Genomic DNA, 10,935 nt, shown 5'->3' with positions numbered 1-10,935 from the left:
GAGATGATTGAAGTGTTCCCTGTTTCTATAGTGTACTACGTGTGAGAGTAATACAACATACACACTACAGCAGCCAGGTTGTGGCCACAGGTGTGTGCGTCCCCACAACACTGCTGTTGTATTCAAGTTAACAACCCCCCTTCCTTGACTTTCAGCAGAATAAACACAAAATTCAAACCAGCAAGCAGTGCTCAGCATAGCACTGCTATATGGTGCAAATCCTCTGAAAAAAATGTTTGCTTTTTATTCAAACACATGCAAATCCTGACACCTTTAACACAGATCCAACTTTTCTTTTTGCAATTTTTCCAAACATTTTCTTCAATTACCAAAAAACTCTTGGCAAACCACCATATTCACATGATTAACATAAATTGCATATCTACTAAACAGTTTTGGCATAACCACAAGTATACATTTAATCACACCACATGTTATCATGTTATCAGTACCATTTAAAACAAAATTGTAGTCATTTGAATGAAACACAAAAACAATGAATGACAAAGAGTGAATAGTGAATGAAGACATTTTTCCCCAGTAGCTAACACACAAATCCTAATACCTTGAAATCAGTTACACCTTTTCCTTTCCCAACATTTCTCCAACTACCAAAAGAAAAACTCTTGGCAAAACATACACACACTGTTATTTAAAAGTCAAAATTCCACCAACTTAAATGAAACTACTGAAGTAGTCAAAGTCGATGGAAGTAATAGCCAGATCGATAAGCCATGCTGTCTGAGGGATTTATAGATGTGATACAAAGACACAAGATGATTCCCTTTCCTTCTTCTGGAAATTGCTACAGAGGTTTTGACTGTTGTTGTCGGATACCAAGTATGCAATGATCTGATAAGCCGATATCACTCAGCAAAGAAATTGTAGTCTGCAGTGGAGAAAAACATATTTGTTCTTCAGGGAAACACAGAAATACAATGCATACATGGGTCTATATCTTATAAAATTAAAATATAATCCAATATATAATACAATATACATGTCAAAACAAACTAAATATCATGTATTTGATTTATTCAGATATTACATGTACATATATACTATGATTTGTATGGCACAGATTTTCTTTAGGTTGTCCAATTGCTTTTCTTATTCAAGATCTTAACAATCTTGGACGCATCTTGTACCTGGACATTAAGTTTGTTAAGGATCAGACAAAGCATTGAGATCTACAACTCATGTTGTAGAGGGACCATCTCCGATCAGAAGAGCAGAGAGTACTCTAAAACTACTTTCACATTTAGTCAGCAGAGCCCTAAATGAAAGTAAAACAGTGGGCTTGGCCAGGACTTTACTCCGTTATCAACAGCTCCTCACATCCTTAATGTCTGGTGATAATTCAGTATTTACAGTTTCAGTTATCAGCAGACCCAGCCTCATTTGCTGGCCATAACTCAGCATTTTATGTCATTTTAAAGCAGAACTGGCACATAGTATAAAAGGTCATGATTATGTACTGTGAATGTTTGCAGACACGAATAACTGTAACATAAACTAATGTTAAACATCACTTTGTTAACTCTGCCAAGCTATTTTTGGTTTTATTCTGGCATCTGTTATGTTAAGCAGGCATGTACATCTGCCTAATAACAGAATAGTTTGAGAGCTTCCCATTGGAAAACTCCTTGGAGATACTACTAAACACTAGAACAAATTATGAAACAAAATGAGAATGAAACAAGAATATCTCATTTTTGCCCTTTGCGTAATACTCTCTGAGGAGACTGAAGAAGTTTGGCATGCCAGCTCTCACCAAGTGCATCACTGTCTGGTTTGGGAACTGCTCTGCACAGGGCTGTAAGGCTCTCCAGAGGGTGATAAAGACTACCAGAGCAGCCTTCTCTTCACCAGAGGACATTCACCACACCAGGGTCATCAGAAGAGCACACATCATTATGAAGGACACACTCCTTCTCTTCACACTCCTATCATCAGGGAGACGGTTCAGGGGTATTAAGTCAAGAACTACTCAGGAACAGCTTCTGGGCACAGGTCATCACACTGGGGAACAACTACCACTGACACAATATTTGTAACTGTAAATATTGTGATGCACTTCAATGCACACACACATGCTTTTTGCTGATGAATTCTGGACTCTATTTGTACACCATGTGCAGAACGCTTTACTGTGAATTTTTTTTTTTTTTTTGCCCAAGAACATTTCATATCTTACTGCTCTTAGTATGCCATTACCTTTCAATGAGCACTCTGCATTTACTAATCCATACTCAAATGTCTTTTACTGCATATGCTAATACTGCCTACCTAATACAAACATATATATTATCTCATATGTATGCTTCTATTTTCTTAAAGACCCTTAATTTTATATCCTGCTTTATTTTCAGAATATTTATATATTTTATATTTTTCTTTGCCAGCACAGAAGGAATGCAGAAAAAGAATTCCATTGTACAGTGTAACTAACTTTTTGCTGTGTATGACAATAAAAATGTTGAGTCTTGAATGTATGGGAAGTTAAATTAACCGTCTCAGAACAGCAAAGGGATCCTATGAGACATTTAGCTGACACTTTTATCCAAAGCAATTACAATTATGACTCAATACAACTTGAGCAATTGATGGTTAAGGGCCTTGCTCAGGGGCCCAAAAGTGGCAACTTGGCAGTGGTGGTGCTTGAACAAGCAACCTTCTGATTACAAGTGAAATACCTTAACCACTGAGCTACCACTGCCCTTCAGCTAGATTGTCATCTACATCTACCAACAATCATCTAACAACTTTACAGTGGCACATTTGTTTCATTTCATCCCTCCAGGAATCACTGCCTGTCATATGACTCTAGCAAGTTTCATAACATCACTATTGTTGTTTACACAGTGATATTTAATGTTGGTGTATCTTCTCACCACTGAGATGACTTGCCAATTTGTTAGATACACCTAACAAAGTGGTCACTGATTGGAGGTGATTGTAATGAAATGTGTTGAGAGTGCATGTTATTTACTGTCATCTCTTAACACATAACATAATCCTCTATTCATTACTGTTACTACTGCTAGAGCTTCAACTTTGAAGAATGACTTACGCTGATAAATATTTTTTTCAGTGGTTTGTACCAATGAGTTATTTAGTTCAGGAGATAAGATTTTTAAGAGCAAGTGGAACAAAGTGTGTTGGCATTGGCCCTCCTCACTCCCCCATGGCAAACATATCAGAAGCATCAAAACAGTCTCTTCCCTCAATAGTAAACATTGACTGCTGTTTCATTCCTCTTTATTGTTTGCTCAATCAATTAATAATCATTTATTTATATAGCACTTCTTCAAGTATCCACAAAGCAGATTCTTGTCACAAGGTAGATTTAAAGATGTATTAGTCCAAGCCTCCGAGAAGCACACTAAAGGCAGCTGTGGCCAGGACAAAACTCCCTAAGAGTATCAGGAAAAACTCTGAAAAACACAGGGAATTGCACTGTCATTAGCATTTATATGTGCCCTAAAAGCAAATAACGCGCAAACGTTATTGTTAACATGACATTAACATCAAATCAAATCAAATGTATTTGTCACGTACACAGTCATACACAATAAAACTTGCAGTGTGTTGAAATGCTTTTTGACTGTCTCGTGGCATAAAAAACAGAGGAACAGATAAAAGGAAATAAAAAATTTACAAATATGAAAACATATAAATCTGTTGTATAAGAATTTAGGAAATTTGGAAGTAAGGATATAAATGAGCAACATAAATATGATAATATAAAAATTTGAAAATCAAGTGTTAGGGGTGGGGTTAAAGTATGAAAGTGCAGGCGTGTGGGCTCTGCAGTATGGAGGTACTAAGAGCTGATAGATGATAGAGTAGTAAATGTCTGTAATTATATCAGTGTGGAATGTTCAGTCACAATGATGTGTGTATGTATATGTCTGCGTGTATCAGTACTAACTGTTGTCCTGCTGAGGGCCCTGTGGGACTCCTCCTCAAGTACGGAAATGCTTGCCTGATGACACTAGGGAGAAGAGTCGTTGGGATAGCTGAGGTCCTTACTACCTGCATAGTCTTGGTCCAGAACTGCTTGCTGTAAACAGAGTGCAGGTCAGGGAGCTCGACCCAGATGATGCTCTCAGCTGGACGCACCACCATCTGGAGAACCCACCTATTCTGCTTGGTGCTTCCTATCTGGATGCTCTCAGTGGTCCAGGTGAGCTCCCCCTTCCTCAGCCAGGTAGAGCACAGACTGAAGTCCCTCAGGTGCCCGAGGTGATAAAGGTGCTGACAGGTGATGGCAGGTCCTATGAGATGTGGACACCAAGGAATCTGAAAATGTCCGTAAATGATCTGTAAACCAATCAGACAAATTGCAGATAAGATGCAGGAAACAGCACTGATAATAGATGTGGCACTCCCAAGTGATGCAAACAATCAATGAAAGATATAATAGAAGTTGGAGAAATACCAGGACACCTGCCTGTGAGCTAATGCACAAAGGTATGAGCACCTGGGGAAGTCAGAGCTATCCTGCAAAGCTTCTACCAAATAAAATAAGCAGTGGGGTTCTTCTCAGAGAAGAAACAAAAATAGATAAAGAAATGTGTGTGTGTGTAAGAAATGTGTGTGTGTATATATATATACCGGCTCCAACAGATCCCAAGAATGACACCACTGCTCTTGGTGCAATTCTTGGAACAAATATTGCACCATACCCTCAAACCCAAAGGCATCTGGTACAAGGTCTGAGAGATTCAGATAATAAAATCTATACTGAAGTTTGGTAGGCCTTATTATATAACATAAACTTAGAAAACGTGTTAGGATCACTCCACTGCCCTGCATATGGCAGCCTTGCGAGAATGCAGTGATGCACCTTGGTCTCCAAATGCTTAGACTGCTAATGAATGTTTTGTCAGTTGCCTATAACTGGGCAATGAGTTTATTACTCTATTTTGCCCCCTACTGGAATAACAGAGGTTACGTATTTTTCCCTTTGTAATGTTGATACTTTAAGTTTTACTTTAGGTCTTAAAATGATCCATAATCAGGCGAGTGTCGGCCCACAGTCCCTGTGTTTCACAGCCCCTGGCCTAGTATATGAAGGAGGTGTCTCGTTATTACTCATCTTTGATAGTTTTGAATGAAAACCCAAAATAATATATTAAGTCATTCTGCAAGGATTATGTTAACATGTTTAAAAAATAATGGTGATAATGACAATGATTGCAATGTTCATTGTGGAATTGCACTAGACATAGTCTCCTCTGTTATGCCCTTTTCCTGCCTGAAGAGGGAGATAGAGAGTCAAATACACTGACTTATCCCACCAAAATGAAAAAAAAATTGAAATGAAAGCGAAAATTCATACTGCAGTCCACACAATAATAGAAAGGGCATACTGTATTTAATCTCACTCTCTTTTCTCTCCCTCTCTCTAACCCCTCCCCCAGCAGGTTGCGTGTGTGGTTACACTGACATCTTTATCAGACATGTAATCTCTCACCTACATAAACTCGTAGCTCCTGCAGTCTGTAAATACCACGTGTTGTATATATGTGGTGGTGACTTTAATACTTGAGCAATGGTGCTAAATGTGGTGTGTGTGTATATATATATATATATATATATATAGTGGAAAATCACACACACACACACACACACACACACAGGGGTGGGGGAGTGGTACATGGCACATGGCAGACACAGACTAACACAGAGCTAACATGACTGCTGCTGATTCTGGGATGGACTTTGCCTCTGAAAGCTACTGAGACTTTGATTGAAATCTCACCCTGAGCTGTGAGACAATGGAGGTCCTAGTTGTTCAGTCAGAGCTGGAGCTCCAGGTGAAGGCCTGAACTGCCCATTACAGCCTGAGTGGGAGTGTATGTTTGTGGGTGTATATAAAGTTTAAGATTAAAGTCTGTGGGTGTGTTTAAAGTCTGTGGGCGTGTTTTTTTAGGTAGTACTTATTTGAAGGAATACTCCAATGCTAAAGGTGTTTTTCTTTCAATTCTTTCATCATTTCAAGATCACAAAATAGTTTAAGGAACCTCAAGGGACCACTAATGCAGTGGTGTTCACCTTCAGTTGGTCTATTTAAGTAGAGAGCGCTTGTAAGTTATACTGTTTACGTAGTAGTATTTGACTGTTTTGTGGGTGGTGTGTTTTTGGGCGGTATCCCTTCCCCTCTCATTCAGTGCATGGGCTGGAGCCCCTGTGAATCACTGGAAGGGAACTGATGAAAGCCTGAAAAATGTCCCAGTGGCACAATTCTACCTCACCATTCTGTCTCACCATTCTGTCTCACCATTCTGCCTCACCATTCTGTCTCACCATTCTGTCTCACCATTCTGTCTCACCATTCTGCCTCACCATTCTGTCTCATCATTCTACCTCATCATTCTACCTCACCATTCTACCTCACCATTCTGTCTCACCATTCTGCCTCACCATTCTACCTCACCATTCTGCCTCAAGCATTCCAATTTCTTAAAGATGTTTTTATCTTGACATACTCCATGGACATCTGTTGGAGGTAATTTTGCATCTTCAGTAACTCCAAATATATAACAATTAAACAAACAATAAAAAACTATTCTAAACATTTTTTTTCAAGGTTTGACAGTAATGTGTGGGGGAATTTCATTCATACACTAATATACAAAATCAGGTCTATAATTCTAGTGGCCACAAATTGAAGATCAGTGGACTTACACCAGTGAAATATATGATGCTAAATTACATGACTGGGTGTATGATGCTACTAGCCATCCACTGGAAAGCAGTGATGCATGAACAATTTGGATGTATGAGTAATTTAAATTTGTTTCATAAAAAACTGTTTAAAATTGTCCTATTATTTCAAGATCTGGACATCCAAAATTCTAACTATGCTGATGATTGAATAGTAAATTAATTATTACATGAATCTTTAAAAATCAGCAACCATAGGAAAAATATGTCCTTTTTAAAAATACATTAGTATTACTATGCTTGTCCATGTAATTATATGCATTTTCATTATACTTGATGGAAACTCCTGTTCTTAAAGTTTACCAAACAAAAAACACAATAACAACAACAAAATAAAACAAGAGTGCAATTGTGTCAGTGATGATTGAAAGATTTGAATCTTTAAACTTTTTTGGTCATATTTACCAACTGTCACATAGTAATATCACAGACGCATCACCCACTTCTCAAGAACACAACATGCTGAAGCATGATGTGGAAATGTCTGTGATTGATGCCTTTTCACTGTAAGATGTGGTAACATCGGAACATAAAGCTGACGTGGTTTTATCTTAAAAACCACTGAAACTCTGCTTTTTTCGTCCACCCACTTTCTCTCTCTCTCTCTCTCTCTCTCTCTCTCTCTCTCTCTCTCTCTCTCTCTCTCCCAGTTCCCAGAGATCAACCTTCCTGAAGAATTCTGTTCTGACCTTAATCTACTACTTTTGATACAAAGCTTCTCAACAAGATGTACACACACACACACACACACACACACACACACACACACACACACACACACACACACACACACTCACACTCACACACTCACACACACTCACACACACTCACACACACACACACACACACACACACATACACACTCACACACACACACTCACACTCACACACACACACTCACACACACACATACACACACACTCACACACACACATACACACACACACACTTACACACTCACACACACACACACTGAATGGTACCAGAAAATGACATCTGAAAATCTCAGGACAGTCTCACAAAAAGAGTTCAAAATATGCTTAATGCCAACAGAGGTCACACTATAGAATACTATATACCTGCAGAAGCAATTGTGTTCTGAAAATTGTCTATTTTTTATTTTGTATACATATTTCCTGTACTTTCTGTTTGAGACTTCTGTTGAGACTGAGAAATAATCATAAATGCTAAAGCAACACATCTCGTTGTGGCCTGTACATTATGTGTCAACTTGCTGCTGACGGAGCCCTGGTGTTCACTCCTTGCACTTGGTGCTGACGGAGCCCTGGTGTTCACTCCTTGCACTTGGTGCTGATGGAGCCCTGGTGTTCACTCCTTGCACTTGGTGCTGATGGAGCCCTGGTGTTCACTCCTTGCACTTGGTGCTGACGGAGCCCTGGTGTTCACTCCTTGCACTTGGTGCTGACGGAGCCCTGGTGTTCACTCCTTGCACTCTAACTTGTAAAACGCTTCACAAATGGTGAAGTGTGATGGCACTGAGAGGCCTTCAGGAGTGTGTCCATGGTTATGAAACCCGCACTGCTGTGATGGGGTGGCGTAAGGCCCAGTGTGACCCTGCTGAGGGGCAGAAGTGTGACTGGCCTGCAGGGCAGATGTGTGAGTGACGCATGGAAAGTGTGAAACGCCTCTGAATGTGAGGAGAGTGTGGTGGAGAACTTTTTATAAGTGAGCACATTTCAGCTAGGTATACCTCTGATGACGTGGGATTTTATCTGGTTTGTTTGGTTGTGTTTTTCTCCTTGGGGTTTGCTGCTAGGGTTTTCACTTTAAGGGCTGTTTTTTGTCATGGACACAACTGCACTTGTCCGTTTGCTTGTGCACAGGCTGCACAGGCCGTAGGCACATCTTCTGAAACCCCGGGCCAGGCAGGACACCACGCCTCTTCTGGTTAGTGAGGGTGAAGCTGGGGGCCAGCGAATGCAGTCTCAGGGTCGCATACTCTGACCTTCATCATTCAGATGTGGAACAGTCTTGCGTGCCAGTCAAGTAAGGTGAAAGGTCAAGGTGGTCTCAGTTGTTCCAGTTGTTTCCTCATCCAGGTGGGTTCTGTGTGCTGGAAACTCTGTGTGAGTTGACTTTAAAGGCTGTTGCTTCAGTGAGGCCCTTCAGTACTGAGTGAAATGACACCAGCAATTTGTTGCTATCTCTCACATTCCTCACAATGTAACCATGGCAGTGTGCAGCTTTGAGCATGCTTTAAACATGTCTGTTTGACCCAAGACACATAGTTATGGGCACCGTGGAGATCAGAAATATTGTTTTCTTATATAAATTAGATCTACTTTATATAGAAACTCATGCAAACTATATGCAAACTCATACACTTTGCATTCTGTCTGATTCCTCAAACAGCTTTTCACACACACACACACACACACACACACACACACACACACACACACACACACACACATACACACACACACACACACACACACACACACACACTGAAGCCCCTTCACACAACTCTTTTTGTGGCCTGGAGACTTGTTTTGTGTCAATATAAAACCCACATTCTCGTTTCCGTCACTGAAAACGAGACGGTGACCTTTACCAGAATGCATTCACACACACACACACACACACACACACACAAGCAAAAAGAAGAGTGCCCTATGCTCACAGCAGTAGAAAGGTGAATTTGTGTTTTGTGAGTAAGACTTGTGGGAGATTGTGAAATGTTCCTCACCTTTTAAGCAGTAAGTAGCTCTGCCCTTTAGTTACACATACCCTGCTGTACAGTCAGATATACTTCACAAACAATGCAGTTACTACAGCAGTCTCTCTCCGGGTGTGTGTGTGTGTGTGTGTGTGTGTGTGTGTGTGTGTGTGTGCGCGTGAGTGCATGCATGTGTGTGTTTTTTTATAAGCCTGGTTGAGAGTGAACATGTGTATGTCATGCATGTCTGAAACAGGATGTGGTCCTCGTCTATTTGTTTTTTTTTCACCCTAGACCAGATCTGTGTTCTGCTGCGAGCTTAGCATGGGTCCAGGCAGCTAATTGTACCATTCCAACGATTCAAGAGTTCCGGAGAAGGCACTGAACCTCCATAACCCTGTAGCGAGCGGTTTAGGGGCGGGGTTTCACCTGCAAGGCTGCTCCCTGTTGACGCTTTGCTTCTACCTCTAAAAATATGAACAACTAAAGTAACGTTAACCACCATCTAGTGCATGGTGGTTTCATGACAATGAAACCCCACGATCAATTCAGGAGGAAAGAGGCTGTGTACTCTCTCTCTCTAGTATCAGAGAGACAACAGACTCAACACAGAGATAAAAGAATGGACAGACGTGAAGGGAGAGGCTGGCAGCACAAGAGGAGAGGAAGAGACAGAGTGAGTTAAACAGCGGGAGAGAGAAGGAGGGAGAGGGAGGGAGGGAGGGTAGAGAGAGAGAGAGAGAGAGAGAGGGAGAGAGAGAGAGAAGGAGAGAAGGAGGGAGGGTAGAGAGAGAGAGAGAGAGAGAGAGAGGGAGGGAGGGAGAGAAGGAGGGAGGGTAGAGAGAGAGAGAGAGAGAGGGAGAGAGGGAGAGAGAAGGAGAGAGGGAGGGAGGGTAGAGAGAGAGAGAGAGAGAGAGAGAGAGAGAGAGAGAGAGAGATGAGGGGGTCGTAGTCATATAAGGGTCATTTGGAAGGATATATATATATATGCCCAGCTGAATGTTGTGTCTGTGTGCATCTGCAAGTGACCGGTGAGTGTGCATCACCCTTACACACACACACACACACACGTTGGTGAGTTCAGTAGATAGACCTGCTGTAAGCCTGGTAGGACATCTGAGGGGGAAAGAATGAAGTCGTGCATTAATTGTGATGCTTTTCAGCACTAGTGATGTCAGTCAGTACAAGAGCCAGAAGGAATGATCGTACTTTTGAGAAGAATGTTTTCACTATGACTGCATGAGCTTAGGTGTGTGTGTGTGTGTGTGTGTGTGTGTGTGTGTGTGTGTGTGTGTGTGTGTGTATGTGTGTGCACAGTAATCACCTATGCTCAGGAATTTTCTCCACCGTTGTCAGGTTTACAGTTTCGTGCCGTTGAACTCCCGCTATACTGGTTTCACTACCGCTATACTGTTTAGCTCTGCTTTAAAATACCTGTGTAATTACTGCTGAAAACTCTTACACAAACACACACACATGCACACACACACACACACGGTCAAGCAACTTTGCCTGAAGTA

General features: G+C 41.0%; 1 protein-coding gene across 6 annotated transcripts in view; it reads left to right on the top strand.

Moving 5' to 3' along the window:
- The first annotated feature begins 10,295 nt into the window (after positions 1–10,295).
- il2rb (interleukin 2 receptor, beta) overlaps positions 10,296–10,935 on the top strand; it is a 7,234-nt gene continuing 6,594 nt past the window's right edge. For 3 of the 6 annotated variants that reach the window (XM_027031890.3, XM_027031892.3, XM_027031891.3), the window contains exon 1: positions 10,296–10,446. The gene's annotated coding sequence lies outside the window, so the exon portion shown is untranslated. The remainder of the gene's footprint in view (positions 10,447–10,935) is intronic. The other 3 variants (XR_014124312.1, XM_027031888.3, XM_027031889.3) reach the window with 2 other exon arrangements.

The sequence above is a fragment of the Electrophorus electricus genome, chromosome 6 (genome assembly GCF_041902795.1).
Source record: "Electrophorus electricus isolate QZ-2024a chromosome 6, ASM4190279v1, whole genome shotgun sequence".
Classification (NCBI taxonomy): Eukaryota; Metazoa; Chordata; class Actinopteri; order Gymnotiformes; family Gymnotidae; genus Electrophorus; species Electrophorus electricus.
The sequence above is the reverse complement of the archived record's forward strand: the minus strand, read 5'-3'. Positions and strand labels throughout refer to the sequence as shown.